This window comes from Epinephelus lanceolatus, chromosome 1, assembly GCF_041903045.1.
Source record: "Epinephelus lanceolatus isolate andai-2023 chromosome 1, ASM4190304v1, whole genome shotgun sequence".
Classification (NCBI taxonomy): domain Eukaryota; kingdom Metazoa; phylum Chordata; class Actinopteri; order Perciformes; family Serranidae; genus Epinephelus; species Epinephelus lanceolatus.
In genome coordinates this window covers 11,542,505-11,560,626 of record NC_135734.1, presented here as the reverse complement: position 1 = coordinate 11,560,626, position 18,122 = coordinate 11,542,505, and the positions used below count along the sequence as shown (strand labels likewise).

General features: G+C 40.6%; 1 protein-coding gene across 2 annotated transcripts in view; it reads right to left on the bottom strand.

Moving 5' to 3' along the window:
- Positions 1 to 18,122, bottom strand: part of cntn6 (contactin 6) — a 180,969-nt gene that overhangs the window by 94,259 nt on the left and 68,588 nt on the right. For both annotated transcript variants that reach the window (XM_033625516.2, XM_078174543.1), the window contains exon 2: positions 6,529 to 6,591. The gene's annotated coding sequence lies outside the window, so the exon portion shown is untranslated. The remainder of the gene's footprint in view (positions 1 to 6,528; positions 6,592 to 18,122) is intronic.

Here is an 18,122-nt window from a genome sequence, read left to right as displayed (position 1 = left end):
TGCCAAGCGCCATGTGAGCCGAGGAACTCAGAACGAGTCAAATTAGACTCAGATGAAAATACCACAAAACCTGCATCTTGAAAGTGGTCTCATGGTTTTGACTGACAGTTACAACTAGATACTTCATAATCTGATACATATGAAAGAGTATGAGGTTCTTCGTAACGATCAGACTGATTTATGTTTTTACCATTTTGAGCCTGAATTTGAGTTTAAATGATTTAGAAGCCTGTGATAAGAAGCATTTACTCCTCACTACTACTGAGGTGTGTCTAAGTGCACTATTTGACGTATAACTTCTAGGCAATATCTACATTTATACCCAAATAATTCATTCATGCATGTGAATCGAAGACGGATCATTTGCCAATACGCGGATGCTCAATGAGGAATTACAGCCATTGGTATTTAGTGGATTGTGAGGATATGGGAACCATTACAGTCCACTGCGGAGGTTGTCTAACAAGCCCCTGCAGCCTTGAGTCATTAGTGTACGTGCTCTGGCCAGTGATCGATGTTAATTTATGTTCGCTGTAGTCAGCTGTCCACTTTCACTTTCAAGCTGATCAACTTTATTTCGTCCACTCACAAACACGTGTCCCTTGTTCATTTAGCATTCAAAGTCAGACTCAAGGACCCTGATTGCATTTAGCCATAGACAGTGGCTATTATGCATAGTGTGGAAATGCAGAGGCCACAATCCCGTAAGGTATATAAGTGAGGGAGCTGGCACTGTTCCTCTGTCAGATCGCACAACTCTGTTTTAATGATGCATAGGCCCTCGACATCCTTGGGGAGGATGTGTTTCTTGGTCACAGTCCAGAAATTTAAAGTAGTTGCTTGTGATCCCCATGATTAATTTATATACCCTAGAAAAAATACAATGGTAATAATTCTTGTGCCCAGCGGATGGTGGTCGCAGGTGTTGGAAATACCAAATGGGATGAGGCCAAGCTAATGGTGCCTGGAAGGGAAACTATCTGTCAGGGATAATCCCTAATACTGTAACACCCTGGCATAGATAATGTGCTTCCCCCGCCTCTCTCGCTAGCCCATGATATTGAGATAGCTGTGGAGAAATGATTAAAGGAGGGATGGATATTGACACGGATAAATGTATGTATCCAGAGTGAAGTATTGCCTGGTTTAATGTTTAGTGATGATCAGCTTCCCACTCTGGAATAGCCAAACTAGGCTGAGAAAAAGGGGAGGTGGAGGGTGTCCTGTGAACTCTGGTGAGCCATGTTCCACTTCATTACACTCTGAGTAATTGGTTGAACACGTGACTACAGAAATTAACTTCAGCAGCCATGTGAGAGGTAATTAAGGCTTTTTTTTTTTCTTCAGTTTTTTGGGGGGCAGCATACCATGGTAAAAGCTACATCCAGCATCACACAGGATCCTATAAAGACATCAATCTGACACCACATTATCATGGCTCAGAGCCCCAACAGCCTGAAAACATATAGCCGCCGTCACTGGAATAATTGTTAAATACACCAATGCTCATACTGAAGCATGTCTTATCTGTATAGGCTTTGTTTTCCAGTTTTGTTTCATTGTAGAAGGTGCCAGGCTGTAAATACCCAGAAAAGCCTCCTCATCTCAGATTGCAGTCCCTTTTAAACCCAGTCAGCCACAAGGGAGCATGAGCAGTGCTGCAGCTGGGGTAGCAAACTGTCACTCACTGTGCAAGTGCATATTACTCATTGAATAAGAGGAGGAGGAGAATATTGAAAGCTAACATCCTGTCAATTCAATACAGACTCGGCAAACAGAACTGTACATGAAGTTTGGGCGTGCAAAGCGCGGGGAAGACCTCAGATGTGAGATGAATAATTATGATTACCCAGAGTACAAAAGATACAAAGAATCTGAACTGACCAGCTTATGTTATATCCTTCGCATACTTATATGTGTAACTGTAAGTCCATTTCTTTTTCTTCAGTTCTCAAAAGGACATGGTCAGACCTCACCAGTGCTCTTTGAACATGGCAGTTCTTTGTAAATTTCAACTCCATGCTGTCCACACTGCTGACAGTTGATCTCTGTATTTATATGCCTGGAGGTAGGGGAGTGTCGAGGGAGTGAATGGTGTGGTGTACCAGGGAGCACCATAGATTTTTCACAGATTTTTGGGGAGTCGATAGGACAGAACTAGATTTTTTTCTGGAAGAATGATACTGTATGGGACCAGATTCAACTGATTAATAGTGTAGCCCACAGAGGGTGTATAAATACAGACAGCAAAAATGTGGGTCATGGGTGTAAAGTGAGGTGGTCATTAAGCTCTTCCCTACCTCCTACCCATCTACACCTGCCCCCCTTGCTTGGACCACACCCATCTTCAACCTCAATCTTCAATGTTTTGTAACAGCATCTGGCACAGCTGTGACGCCATCACATTGACAAAATCTGTCCATGGACATACATATAAACACCTAGCAAAGCACTCAAAATGGTTGCCACATTTTGTGATGAGGTTTTTTTGAAAAATGAAAAAGTACACTGTCAGGGACACTGGGTCAGACATGTGTATAGGTGGGAGGCTCCACTTCTCAATCGCTACTGTGCAGACTCTAAGGTGGCAGCCGCCACATCCGGTATATTTTGGCTTAGTTTTTTTTAGAGTGGGAGGAAGCGGAGACACATCATCCATCTTTCATTGGTATAGCCTTTATCCCTTTCTTACGCAGCAGCAGTGTAGAGATGACAGAAAATGAGGTAGAAGGAGATGCAACAAAGGTCCGAAGTTGGATTTAAACTGCATATGTTGTAGTTATTATTGGTGGCTTCTTAAAGGGCCAGTGTGTAATATTTGGCATGGTTTATTATCAAATCTGAATCTGAATCTGAATATTCTACCCATTAATATGTTTATATAAGTGTACAATCGCTATAAAATAAAATTCGTTTGGTTTTCGTAGCCTTATAATTATGCTTTTATATATATATATAGCAAGGGCCTTGCTTTAGAGAGGTCGCCATCTTGCACCGCCATGTATGTAAGGCAGACCGAGCGGACAATCCAGCCAGCCAGAGAACGCGTTTCACGTGTATAAATAAACCAACGAAGACAGCGGGAGGAAGGAAGAAGGAGGAGGAAACAGCAGTGTTAGTAGTTCGTCGATAGAGAGTAGTGAAAAGTCTTTTTAGTTATAAAGTTTGCGAATGGACCACACTTACCACGCAACAGGAGAGAATGAACCCGAACCGTCATCTGCGAGGAAAAGAAGACGCAACTTCACTTCTTGTGATGCACTCTCTGTGGCGCTTTTCCTCCTGATGATATATCTCCCCAACGATGGTAGCACCGAATCCCATTCTGTGCAGCAAAATGTGAGCGGAGGATTCAGCCTCTCTTCTCGCCCGCTCAGCATCCAAGTTCCTCATCTGTATGCTCCAGCTCAAACAGGTATGGCTCTGGGTCTGTGTCCGCTACAAGAAACTCTTCAAAATCGCGTTCAAAGTCGTCCATTGCAGCTACTATAGTCCGGAGATATTGCTAGGCTAAATAAACAACTGAGCTCTGTTTACAGGCCAGGGTTCAACGCTAAGGATTTTTTTCACTTGCCCGGTCGGGCAAGTTGGTCACAGATCTACCTGCCCGAAGTCAGTTTTTACTTGCCCTATAAAAATTGTTTAATTTAAGCGGCTATCAATTAACAAAGACTGCAGTTATTTTCATGTTATGTAATCTTTATTCACACTGTATTTATTAATTAAAACAACATATGTCATGTATTGTAGCTTAATTCCTACACAAATATGACAGTGTCAGGGCTTAAAGTGAAAAATGTGTCAATCATTCTCCGTCTATAATTTTGTGCCCATGCCCACCTCTATTTATTTTTCACCCCTCTCTCCAGTTCTGCTGTATTAACACCAGGTTTAATATATTTTGCCTCCATCTCTCTGCTCTGCTCAACTCTACTTCAACGCTACTTGGCTCTCTCACTACTCTACCAGTAGACTACCACATCCACCTGTTGCACAAAACGCACACAGCAGTGTTTCCCCTAGGATGGAGTTGTAGCAGCGGAGGTGAAGCACACGCATGAAAAATAATTTTCACATGCGTGAAACTTTTTTGTATGCTTGCAAAGCACAGCCTGCTGAGATGTTTCTGTGTATCTACTGGCACCAGAAGGGCTCTTTAGGACTAAGTACATACAGTACATGTGTGCACAGTAATGAGCAGGTGAAATGTCTGTCTAGCTTAAATATGAGGTGTCTCAAGATTTAGGAACATACAATTGTATTGAATATAATAAAGTAAAAAGTCACTTGACATGCTGCTGTTTTGTGCTATGACTTATTTAAGTGCTGGAAGTTGTTATTTACGTGACAACGCCTGAACGCAACACAAGCTCAGCATGAGTGTCGTGCTACGCTGCTCGGAGTGCAGCGTGTTTGTCTGTGCGTAACAGCAATCTGATGGTTATTTACACACTGTCCACAACAATAACTTTGTCAGCTGACAAACTGCACCGGGCTCAGGGTCAGGTTTGGTCAGGAAAATGCGGCCCGAGCCGCTCTAGCGTGCTCACCTGTGTGTGTGGCGTAACTCCGCCGTGCACGATACAGAGAGGAGAGGAGAATTGTTAACGCGTGACCATGTAGAGACAGAAATAACACGATGACATAACACCATAAATAGTATGTTGTTATGTTATTATATGAAGCGTTCGTCGCGCAAAATAATATCAATGGGCGCTGTGGGCAGGACATTGTTACACAGCTGTGCCTGTGACTTCAGGCAGAGAGACCGCTGCATCAGAGCCGAAGGAGCACGTTTTAAAATACATTTATTTTATTAATTAAATATTAACTTTTACTATTTTTAGCAACTTGCCCGATCGGGCAAGTGAGTTGTTAGTTTACATGCCCGACCTTGAGTTGTACTTGCCCCGGGCAATCGGGCAGTCCTTATTGTTGAGCTCTGCAGGCTACGCTGTCAGTCAGTGTGCGGGCTGGAAATTGGTGGAGCAGAGAGGGGAGGGGGTGCCCGCTAGGTATTGTAAACGAGTATGTGTGTATGGAGTGTGTGTGTTATGCTAGAAAGTCAGAGTTTGGGACGGAGTCTTTTACCCCCTGGAGTGTTACCGGAGTTTTTGGAGCGTTCAAATAAACTGGCCTTTTTCCCGAACGCTCCTCTGGTCTCCTGCTCGTGAGGGATTCAATACAATATCGTAACATGGTTTAGATTTCTAAATAAACATTTACCTCGTCGCTAGATAGACCTACTCCTGAAAAACTCTTTTCTGCGCAAGGCTTTTTGTCCCTACGAGGCCACCGTCAATTACCCGATGGGAGGGGTGAGTGAGTGAGCCCTGCAATCTAGAATTTGACCACTGATGTCACTGTTTTCAACGGTTTTCAACCCATTTTACACAGTGGCCCTTTAACCTGTAATCCATTGGAAGCACCCATTGTCCAGATTCATTATTTTTCACTCTTCATATTACTTACAGTCCCCCACTCATTGTATTTTATTGCATTGAATGTTTTGGTCTTGTCTTACTGTATATGCTTTGACATTGTTCATGGATTAACCTGGGGTCACATGTAATGGGGTCATGTGCAATAGGGCTTATGTGCGATATTATGATATCCCTGGTCACTTCTGGTGTTGTCATGGGCTATACTTGATGTATTTTTCGAATGTATATTGTGCACCTCTTGTGTCTTCTGTATTTGTGGCTGCTATGAATTTTAACTTTGTCTTTTGTCGTTCACTACATTTTTACATCAACCTGCCTATACGGATAACAGCTGGAAATTAGCTGTGGGCTACAATCTGGTGTATTTACATATACTCATGTATTTGCTCATTAATATGCATTGTCTCTATTTCTAAATAAATAAAATAAATGAATAATTAAAAAACTTTAAATATTTTGTATTGGCACAAAACATCTAGTTTATTCGTTTTTCACAACATTGCGCTTTAGCAAAATTATTAGGCGCCCTTAATGTGGATACAGTTAATAGCTGTATTTATCCTTCTCTTTTTGATGATATCAGTAAGACCTTTTGGTTTTTTTTCTCTTTTTTACAAACTTTTCCTTTTTTAGCATCTTAATTGATTTAATCAAAGAATATCCTACAAATCAGGGCTAGGCAAAAGTCTATATGTATCCTTACTATTGACTATCAATGATTTATAAAATCAACTATCTAATTTACAGAATAAACAGAACAGAACTCCTCATATTTCTTTAATTGGACAGATCACAGACCTGTATGGAGCCCAAAGTGTTCAATAGTAAATAATAACTTGGAAATAAATAATCATGGATTAAAATATATTAAACAATAATCTGTAACAACCAATTATGGTTTACAAGAACAGAACTCACGTACATATACTGCACGATCACGCACACATTTCATGGAACAGAAGATTGCTGTATGCTACCACAGCTCCTCTACCTGGAAAAACAGCTATGGTCGCAGTCATTTACAGCATGTAATAAATCACAAAGCCCAACAGACAAGCATGTTTCCCACTGATTGAGTACTCACAGGGTAAGTGGAGTCTGCTCGCTCTTTCCTCCGCAGCCAAGGCACAATCAGCCCTTTGGCCAGCTAAAAGAGAGAGAACAGAAAGAGAGACAGAGAGAGAGAGGAAGTATTAAGAGTCCTTGCAGTAATATTGTAAAGACATGAGGGTTGAAATGGACAGACTTTAGTTAGTGTAGCAGGAAGGAATCCACAAAACAATGCATGTTTTAGGCTGCTCCTTCAGCATAGACCTATATGTGCTGACACTGATGAAAATGCAAATTGAGGCTTGGTTACTAAAATTCAAATATGTAGAAATAAACTTCAGGTATACAGAGCTGTGGCTAAATGGATAAATGTTTTGCGTAGGACAGGTTTATGATTATATTCTATTAAAATGATGATTTCACTGCTGACAACAGCGCTGTTAAACCAACAATTCATCCTTCAACCAAATACAGTAATTGTGCTTAGGCTCATTCGATGAGCATTTAGAGATCAATCAGACTCACTTCTCTGTTTGAACACAAACCACTGTGACAGGAAACCATCATTATATCAAATTTGCAGTGTCTTGATCAACCAGATTTCTCTGAATAAGGCTTCCACTAAAGCATTGCAATATGCTGTAAATAGCCCATAAATACAGTGCACAGTAGAGTGTAGGTAGACCGACATAGGGCTGTAACCGTTCCATTATTCATGCTTTACCTACAAGGACAAACATGTGACTCAGAAATACAGTATAATAAGAAAAAAGATAATGATGTAACTCAGGTAGAGGCTACATGAAATTCTTGTGATATAAAGGTATGATTTGTTTTGCCTGATGACTGGTGGATCTCATGCAAACTAAAGCTTCACTAATCTGAAACAGAATGATGGTAAATTGTGGTAAATTACATATTATCAGTCATACACATTATGTGCTTGGTACAGACAAGTTTAATTAGTAAATATTTGATGCAAATATTTATCTAAGATAAACAAATTATTGGTTCTTGGTTTAGAAATATACACACATTGTTTTGCAACTCTGGGTTTTGTGAGGCTTTTTTTTAATAATGAAACCTCAATATTGGTTTGTTTAGAGAATCTGTATTTGCCAAGGACAAAGGACAGTGGGCTGACGAGATATGGATTAAACTAAAACTGTGTACTTTTATGATAATAGAAAGTGACCTTGGTTATGTTGTATATAATTTGTCTAAAACAAGCTAAGATCTCTACATGCTCAGCTCAGATCTAGTATTTTACCTTTGACTGTTGAAATTGGATGGTATGTTACTTGAAAAAAAGAAAAGTGAATCTGGAATGTGCGGTCTAAATGATATTAAAAATGACTTGCATTTTGTTTTCTGCTGTCTTTTTTATTGCAAACTGTGCGGTGCTTTGTTTAGTAAAAAGTAAAAAGGCATGGCGTTCTGTCCCTGCATAACACTGAACAACAGTGCGCGCAAACTATCTCTGACTTCTACAGCAGTTTCGCCAACACATTCTCATCCCAACACCTCAAATACCGCTGCTTTGTCAGTGGACTTACATGTCAAAATATGACACCCTATAGGTACAAATCTCCATTAGTTTAGGATTTTAAGGGACAGTGTGTCAATGTGCATTTATTTCCTTAGGTTAAGGTATCAAATGCACGAGTAGGTTTTGAAAATACATCATGCTTTGGCTTAAAGCAGGTATGGTTGTTACTAACATAATGTAACGTCATGTGACATACATCAATAGCGTTGCATGCTACACGTACTAGCACACTGTGTTGTCATTAAAATAACCAGTGACTTTTACGTTTACACAGGAAATGAACATAGGGCTCTCGAGTGAAAGTCCAGAGGTTGTTTGACCCATCCACCAACCCTCCCTCCCTCCCTCCCTCCCTACTATGGCTGTTGCCCGCTGTGTCAGAAACAGCTGCTGCCTGGTGCCGGGAACTGCCCATTGGTCCGACAGCCCATTGGTCCAACATCCCATTGTTCCGACCGTATTAAACCCATTGTTCTGAAGTCCGTTCCGAAATCATCATGATGCCCTGTGGTTAAGGTCTGGTTAGGTTTAGGCACAAAAACCACTTGGTTAGGGTTCGGAAAAGATCATGGTGTGGGTTAAAATGAAAAAGAAAGTAACAAACAAATAAGCCGTGAGCCTGCTCCGCCTCAAGCCTTTCCCAGCTGACCCAGAGCCGGTCGCGGCACACCATCAAGGCAGAAATACGCCCGCCGGGAGCCATTCAGCACCGCGGACCGTCGGACTACTGGGATGTCAGACCAATGGGCTGTCGGACCAATGGGCTGTCGGACCAATGACATGGACCCCTGGTGCCTATCATACTGCTGCAAAGGGTGCCCCTGTGCATCATTCTCTGACGCGGTGAGATCAAGGACAAAACAGTCGTATTTGACAAGCTTGTTTGACTGTGGTACATACAGTCAGGTCCATAATTATTTGGACAATGTTACAGTTGTCATCATTTTGCCTCTGTACACCACCACAATGGGTTTTAAATGAAACAATGAATACCTGCTTAAAGTGCAGACTCTCAGCTTTCATTTAAGGCTTTTTTCAAAAATGTAGTATGAACCGTGTAGGAATTACAACCATTTCTTCACACAGTCCCCCAACTTTAAGGGCTCATAAGTATTTGGACAAACTAACATAATCATCAATTAAACAGTCAATTTTAATACTTGGTTGCAAATCCTTTACAGTCAATGACTGCCTCAAGTGTTGGACCCATAGACATCATCAGATGCTGGGTTTCTTCCCTGGTGATGCTCTACCAGCCCTTTACTGTAGCCGTCTGCACTTCCTGCTTGTGTTTTGGGTGTTTTGCCCTCACTTTTGGCTTCAGCAAGAGAAACGCATGCTCAGTTGGATTCAGGTCAGATGATATGACTTGGCCATTGCAGAACATTCCACTTCTTTGCCTTAAAAATGTCTTTGGTTGCTTTTGCAGTATGCTTCAGGTCAATGTCCATCTGCACTGTGAAACATCGTCCAATGAGTTTTGAAGCATTTGGTTGAATCTGAGCAGATAATGGTGCCCCAAACACTTCAGCTTTCATCCTGCTGCTCTTGTAAGCAAGACAAGACTTCACTAGAATAAATACAGAGGGTTTATCACAAGATGCAAACCATTGGTTAGCCTTAAAAATTGAAGGCCAGATTAGAGTTTGTCAAAAACCATCTAAAAAGCCTGTACAGTTGTGGAACAGCATACTATGGACAGATAAAACAAAGATCAACTACCAGAATGATGGGAAGACAAGAGAAGGAAGAAGGGAAGGAACTGCTCATGATCCAAAGCACACCACCTCATCAGTGAAGCATGGTGGAGGTACTGTTATGTCATGGCCATGTATGGCTGCCAGTGGAACTGGTTCTCTTGTATTTATTGATGATGTGACTGCTGAGAAGAGCAGCAGGATGAAAGCTGAAGTGTTTGGGGCTACATTATCTGCTCAGATTCAACCAAATACTTCAAAACTCATTGGACGATGTTTCACAGTGCAGTTGGACAATGACCTGAAGCATACTGCAAAAGCAACCAAAGACATTTTTAAGGCAAAGAAGTGGAATGTTCTGCAATGGCCAAGTCATATCATCTGACCTGAATCCAACTGAGCATGCGTTTCTCTTGCTGAAGCCAAAACTGAGGGCAAAACACCCAAAACACAAGCAGGAAGTACAGACAGCTGCAGTAAAGGGCTGGCAGAGCATCACCAGGGAAGAAACCCAGCATCTGATGATGCCTATGTGTCCAACACTTCAGGCAGTCATTGACTGTAAAGGATTTGCAACCAAGTATTACAACTGACTGTTTAATTGATGATTATGTTAGTTTGTCCAAATACTTATGAGCCCTTAAAGTTGGGGGACTGTGTGAAGAAATGGTTGTCATTCCTACACGGTTCATACTACATTTTTGGAAAAAAGGCTTAAATGAAAGCTGAGAGTCTGCACTTTAAGCAGGTATTCATTGTTTCATTTAAAACCCATTGTGGTGGTGTACAGAGCCAAAATGACGACAACTGTATCATTGTCCAAATAATTACGGACCTGACTGTAGTAGTAACACAAGAGAATGAAAACAAAAACAACTTTACTGGTTAACAGCAGCATATGGGGAAGCTACTTTAAGTCTGTAACTAATGAAGCTACAAGCTAATCTTCATCAGAGACAAACTGATTCTAAGTGGCCCTGAAATAGCTCACAGCTTCAAACTCAACATGAAAATAGCAATGCTAACAACTATAGCTAGCTACTATGGCTAGCAGCAGTCTTTCTCGATGGTGCAGGCTAGCAGTAGGCTGGTAGCCAATCATAGGACCTTGACGTCTGGCAGCCAGCTTTCATCACGTGGATTTGGGCACAGTTTTATTTGAAGTGGGTTAAAAAACACAACAGACACAACCAGGTACCGGTAAAGGTAGTTCATATGATTAGGTGACGCTACTCCCAAACTGGGGTTTTAAGTGGTGCTGCGTAGCCACTAAGAGAAAAAAAATGAAAGCAAAACATGATATAGGAAATATGCTACTCAAATTTGAAATGATTCTTCTCAACACAGGTTAACTGTGGCTTATTTTCTGGTTCATTCATCATATTCATAATTCTAGAAACTCAGCAGTAACTACTTTACCTTGATAGTTGAAGGCTAGAGCGGCTACTTTAAACTTGGAAAACCATCTGGCTTCAAAGGCAGGAGCACTATAGCCTTCATTATGATTCCTGGATGCTCATTTAGCACCCTACCTTTTCACTGTGCTTCATTGTGTCAGCAGCTGTGACCCATTTAAGGGGCTGCCTTCTTCATAGGACGAGGACTACAAAGGTGGAGGCTTCATAAGAGTGAAGGCCACTGTGCTAAGCAGCGATCAGTCCACACAGAGGATTTACCATAACATTATATAGGACATGTTTTCTGGAAACACACATTAGTCCCACTTTTCTAAATATGAAAGTGACCTTCCACATGAGATTACATTTAGTAGGAGGAAAAAAATCAGACATCACAAACAGGTACTTCCAGACACACACAAAAACTAATCATAATGACCTAAATGTCTGCACTGGCACCATAGAGGCCATTTACTCAGTGTAATTTGGTTTCCAGCAAGATAGACTCCAGCAGAGCTATCACAAAAAAGACTGATTGATTCTGCAGGTGGATAGAGCCCTGCTTGCACTGGCCATAATAAAAAACACTCTATATTCAGTAGATTATACTGTAAACATCAGACGAAAAGGGGGTCTTTTCCTTGAGAAAAGCAATTGTCAAACATGCTTGAGGAAAACGTAGAACCTTGCTTTAAACCGTATCCATTGGGAACTTCGTTGAGAGAGTGGAAACTTACTTAAGAATGTGGATTTTTGATGCTTTCCCAAATTTGACCTGTTTGTCGGATTCAGAAACTACGTTGACCTAATTTTAGCTGGTATTTCATTAACATGTGCTTTTTAGTTCATCAAAGATGGCTTAAAAATGCACTATGATAAATGTTTTTCACTAGAGTTCATTTAATAAATAATGAATCAATCATTCTTCAATAAACAAATGAAAATTAGACGACATGAAAATTAGAAGGGTCAGCCTGAAAAACCCAGCTCTGCAGCTTGATGGATATTTTAATCTCTTTAAGCACATTTTGGTTTTATCACAGATTAAAGGCCTTTGCAGTCTAAGTCTGTTTTCTTTTCAAAGGTGTTTTTCTAATACGCTTGGAAAAAAATCATTACGCACAGAAACCTTGCACACCGATTCCGATGCATTTTATTGTTCTATTCGTTGCATAACTTCGCAATATGTGACAAAATGAAAAGACCCATTCTTCTGTCTTGTCGCAGATGTGTGTCCCTGCCACATTTTCCTCACTGATTCTTGGTCATACACTCTACAGGTTTCTGACTGATGTAAAGAGCATAGAAAATTGAACCTGTTCCAAAGGTTTTAATGACGGACGAAAGTTTTGGACTCTGTGCAAACCTTATTGACACAATGTGAGGTTGTATTTATTGTTAGATGTGCAACAAAAAACCGGACCCAATGTGCAAAGGCCTTATGTGTAAGTTTAAGTCACACCACTCCCATCAACCCTCAAGAATAGATGCTAACATTGCTCTGTGACTGCTGAATACAATTGCTGCTCATATGTTAGCAAAAGCAACACAGTGATTACTAATGTACGTCTCTTTCTTTCTGTGAATGTTTCACTGGAACATCCAATAGTCCCTGTACAAAGGGCTGACAGAGAGATCTGATCACCCAGAGAAGCCAGGACTTTCTTGTTGGAAAGACACATTGTTGTAGGATTTTTTTTTAATGAAATTTTTCAGTGCTGTGAGGACCACAAACCAAATTCCAGTCACCTCTATAGAATTGCTGTGGACAGTGAGTTTCAGAGGTGGACATGTCATACACTATCACTATGGCCACATTAGGGGTAAGTGAATGTTGGCATTTTTTAAATAAAATGAGTTATGACCACACCTGAAGGGTATATTGTTTGTCTGAAACTGAAGCCTATGAACCATGGGTCCCTGTCAATAAATGCTAGACCCACATCCTATACAGCCTTCTTTCACATGTTCAAGAATGTGCTGTTCTTCCTTTATAAAAGTCTATGATAGGATTTTAGGTATACATAAATGTTGCTTGGGGTAGAGACTACAGTGCCTGAATCTTACCTTTTCCAACAGGAAGTAGATAAAACACATACTCACATACACGTCTACCTATCACAGTCCTTCTATTAATGCAATGAAACAAGGCTAACAATAACCTTCTTCAGCTTCTTTAATGGAAGCTGGACACAGCCTATAGTCTAACACCTGCCTGTGTTGATGAGACACCTGGGTCGACTAATACATTTCTGTGATAGACAGGTGAGGCAAGTTACTTGTTAGTGGGGAAAAAAATGTATAGGTCCACCATCACTTTTCATCTCTATAGTTACAGAGAGTGTCTCTCTTCCTCCTCTCTGCCTGTCGTCCAGTGAAAGCCATTAATAACCAAGTCAGCGGTGGCTATCTTCAGCATGTTTTGAAATGTTCAGCCCTACAACCTACGGTCACTCCAAACTTTCCTGCCACATTTTCAGACCCAACCTTGTGTCTCCACAGAACAGGCATACTGAATAGGAAAAAAAACTGAAGAAACTGAGACAGTGAGACTCTTTGGACACACTAGTATTCATCTTATCTTGGCTTTCATTATATGTGGGATATGATGTTCCTGTGTAAGAAATAACCTGGTTATTCAGCTATAATGATTCAGATTTCTAAGCCCCCCACTTACAATTGTCATTGCAAGTGTCCTTTTCCCAAATGAAAGCCATATGAAGTTTAATACACATTTGGGGTGCAATAATAAATCTATCTAGATTAACACATTCTCACCCCAACCTCACTACATATTGACGTTTGGTCATGGACTTTCCTTGTCCGCATACGACGTGCAAGGTACCCTGGGTGCGTTGGTTGTTGATGGGGATGTCCTCATTACAAAATCGGAATTGGTAATAAAAGATCGGAGGACTCAGAACAACAACAATGGCCAGGTTTTTCATCTATGTTGTTCACTGTTGCCTCCACTTCCCAATGTATAAAGTGTGGCGATCCTGTATATTTTCTTATAAGAAAGTCAGCTGATGGCTTGCTCACCTCCAGACACTGAGGTACCTCCAGACACACCCACCGGTGCTATCGGCCAGTGGGATGGCTCCATCAGCTGAGCCCAGGTAGACCGGCCCCTACATTATGCCGCTCCTGGCAGTATGGCGAGAGTCGCCGGCGAGTGAGAAATGAGCCAGGAGTCCTCTGTGTATTCGGCCTACCATGGCATTTTACAACGCTCAAAGTCCGCGAAATAGGTGCGCTTCCCTGTGTAGTATCATCCATCCAGCCACCGGCCTCAACTCAGAGATTCCTCCACGCCCGAAACAACGCCGGAGCGTTACGGCATTCACACACGGTCCGGTGAGTTGGCAAAAGCTGGGGGTTACTTTCCGTTTCATTATTCCTTATTTAGAACGTTCGGGCCGGGTTGATTTATTGTTTTAAAACTGAACTGAGTCAGAGCCAACAGTGGATTTTCTTTACCTCCTTGGTTGCGGGAAAACCTGAGGTGGAGTTTTCTTTTGTTTAGCGAACTGTGTGGATTGAACTGAATTAAACTGGGAACTGTGTGTTATTTGGAAATCCCGGAGTGGAGTTTTTTGTTTGAACTGGATTGAACTGACTGAACGGAATGGAACATTTCTTTTCTTTGGTGGAAACAATATACTCTAAAATGATTACTGTTGTATTTGTATTTTTTAAAATTGAGTATATTTATTTTGTTCTACAGAAACCAGGTAAAAACAATTTAATTTTGGTGTTGTGGGACCTGTTTATGGGTTTTATGGTTTCTTTGTGGGGTTTAACTGAGTAAAAGAAAAATATTTGTTTCATGTGTCAAACCACTAAAAAAGATATAGGCCTATTTTGTTTATTGAAGACAAGAAGAAGATATTGACTTGGCTTACATTTTGTGCCGCTGAACCACCGATGAGCTTTTTGGATACTATTTTAATAAAAAAACAAACCTTATGGGACAACTTGGATGAATTCTTTTTTTTTTCTTTCTTAATTGTAACACCCTCTTCAACGATTAGAGTGAATTAATCAGGAATCAGGATTTAACAAATTAAGTCAGTTTCTCAAGTCTGGAGACTAGGTTCAGCTACTGGAGCAGGAGGGATAATTAATGAGGCCACACAGTAAATTTAGTTTAAGTACCTATATTAAACAGAACCACACACTCAATTTTCTACAAGAGATAAAAACAAAAGACAACAAAAAAATAAAAATAAATAATGGGCCCAGATCACTAAATAGAAAATCAAAATACACCCCCGGGGGATTTTAGTCAGTCTCTGTGGTGCAAATCCATACCACGAAATTTTGGGTTCTCCCTTCAGTGTATGCAGAAGAACGGTGAAGTGCAAGTTTATCCTACCACTCGGCAGAATCAGCAAAGTTCAAGCAGTCCAAAGGAAATCAAACTCTCTCCAAATCAGCGGACATCAGTGGATCTTGGTACAGTTGGCTCACCACCCTTGGACTGGATCAGCTCATGGAATCAAACATCCAAAAAAAACCCTGACCTGTGTAACAGTCAGAGCAATATTCAAAATCTCATATCTAACTTTCATCTTTCCTTCACAGTAGTACATGTTTCACCATTTGGTTTAACAGTGTAAACAAACATTCATAAAACAACCCAAAATACTGTAAAAAGGTTGAATCTTACCAAAGGAAAATGTAAACAGGGCTCTCCTGAAGCCTCAAAATGGCGACGGTACGCTGCCGCGGCGTCACCGAAACACTACAGAACAAAACACCCTTTCCTCAGTGCACTGTACTGTGCATTTTAGTTACATTCGGTGCACAAATGCACACCCACACACTCTACAGTGAACACATAACCTGTGTCACTTAAACAGTGTCAACTACATTTTGTAAAGTTACATAAAAACTAGCCGTAAGCATATCATTTCTACGAGCACTGCTCACAATGCAGCAGCCGCCATTAACGTTTCATTGTCATGCATTTCTCATTTCAGAAACAGTTCAACTCACCCAGAAGAGTTCAAATAAACACAAAACAATCTTGACAAAACAGCGTTCGTCCTACTGGTGGATATCCGGGTCTTTTTCTGACAATCTTCTAACAAAAAAAACATTTACAGCCCCTGGTTGGAAAACGAATCTCCGTAGGGTTGCCACCTTGGATTTGTGAAAAAAAGGGACACTCGACCAAATGTTTGAGGCGGAGGGCTCAGCCATTATTACCAGTTCAGACTGACCAATGAACATGAAATTCGGACATAGGAGACCAGATTTGCCATCATTTCATGTCCTTCTATGTGCCTGTATTTTATATTAATTTTTATATCAATGAAAAAAACAAATCTGTGTTACTAAATTCTTACATTTTTACATGTATCTCAGCATAGCAAGTTGGAAGTTGACATATTCTGCCATATATGAAGAGGGGAGACTCTCTGGAATCTGGCAATATAAGAACCATGATGGTGGGACATTCTGACACTTCACAGCTGTCCAAAACATGTGGTTTGTGCCAGGCAGACATGATTGCCAGTATTTTTTCATTATTGCAAGAAACTGCATTGACTCATTCACAAGTCAAAAATGTGTTTTATCTGAAAGAAACATGCAATATTTACATCTAAGATCATAGAAAAATAGTCATCCAAGTGCAATGATGTCCTCCAAGATAATATTTGTCACTTTGTTTGCTGTAAAAAAAAAAAAAAAAAAAAAGGGCATTGTATATGGTGACTACGGCCCTGTCAGCATGCATATTTAGGACTCAGTTGTGTGGGTGCGCAAAGGTGAAGTGGCTGGTCTTGTCAATATGGAGATATTTGCATCTTGAAAGCCGGACTACAAATGTGGATAGACAGGGAGAAACACAGGTAAGCCTAAGACGTGGTAAGATACAATATTCCTCACTATATGAAGTGACTGATAACAAGATCTGTATAATGGATTGTAAAGAAATTCATCAGGATTTTATTTTGTAGACAATTGATCTGGATTTATAGCATGATGGGATGACAGCACAATGATGTGTGTGGTATCTCTGGAAAGCTCTGCTCCTGCGCTTTCATGTGATATGCGTGGCATTTCTGTGCAAGCCTGCATTCGTGAGTAATCCATCCAAGAGTAATGTCTGTGCAAAGCTGTATGAAAGCTCTGTTATACATCATTTTAGTGTAACTTTATCATTTGTTTCGCTGTGAAAACAGGTGTGAATTTGGACGCACTATGCGTCGTTCGGGCACATAGGGTTAAATATAAATGGAAAAAATACAAATTAAAACATGATTGGATGTGCAAATATACTAAGTGAACTGTTCTAAATAAGATGAATCTGTTTCTTTTTTAAATCTAATCCACATTACATAAATTTCACATGCCCAAGAGCATAGATTTTCATCTTTTAACATAGTAAATATTTACATAACCAGGGTTACATAATGCTTTGCAAAGTATCGGATTGGACTCGGTATCAGACTCTGTTTCAAAATAAAGGACTCGGTATCAGATCGGATGCAAAAAACATCAGATCAGGACATCTCTAGTTGTTGATGTTCTGGGACACCGTGTCAAGTTCTGCCTGTTACATGCATTGTCTTCTTTAAAAATACACGTTTTCACAAGAAACTTAACGTTTACATACAGTCTCTTTCAATATAAAGGCACTATGTTGGTACAACACCTTGAATTTACATTTTTTTCCCAACCAACACACATGGTTGGGTTTAGGCAACAAAAACACAGGTTTCGGAAAAAAGAACAGGGTTTGGCTTAAGAATCTTACAGGATGCGAACAACGCTCTCTCAGGTGAAAGTCGGTGTTTGTTGGACCCATCCACCAACCCCTCCTGCCCACTGTTAAACTATAACTACAACAGGCCTCATATCTTGTCGACGTTAAAGGACGCCTTTTTTTGCTTTCTGATGCCGCAAGTCAGTGCCCAAGCACCAGATTTCAATGACTTTGAAGTGAGACCGAGCTCTCTATATTAATATATTG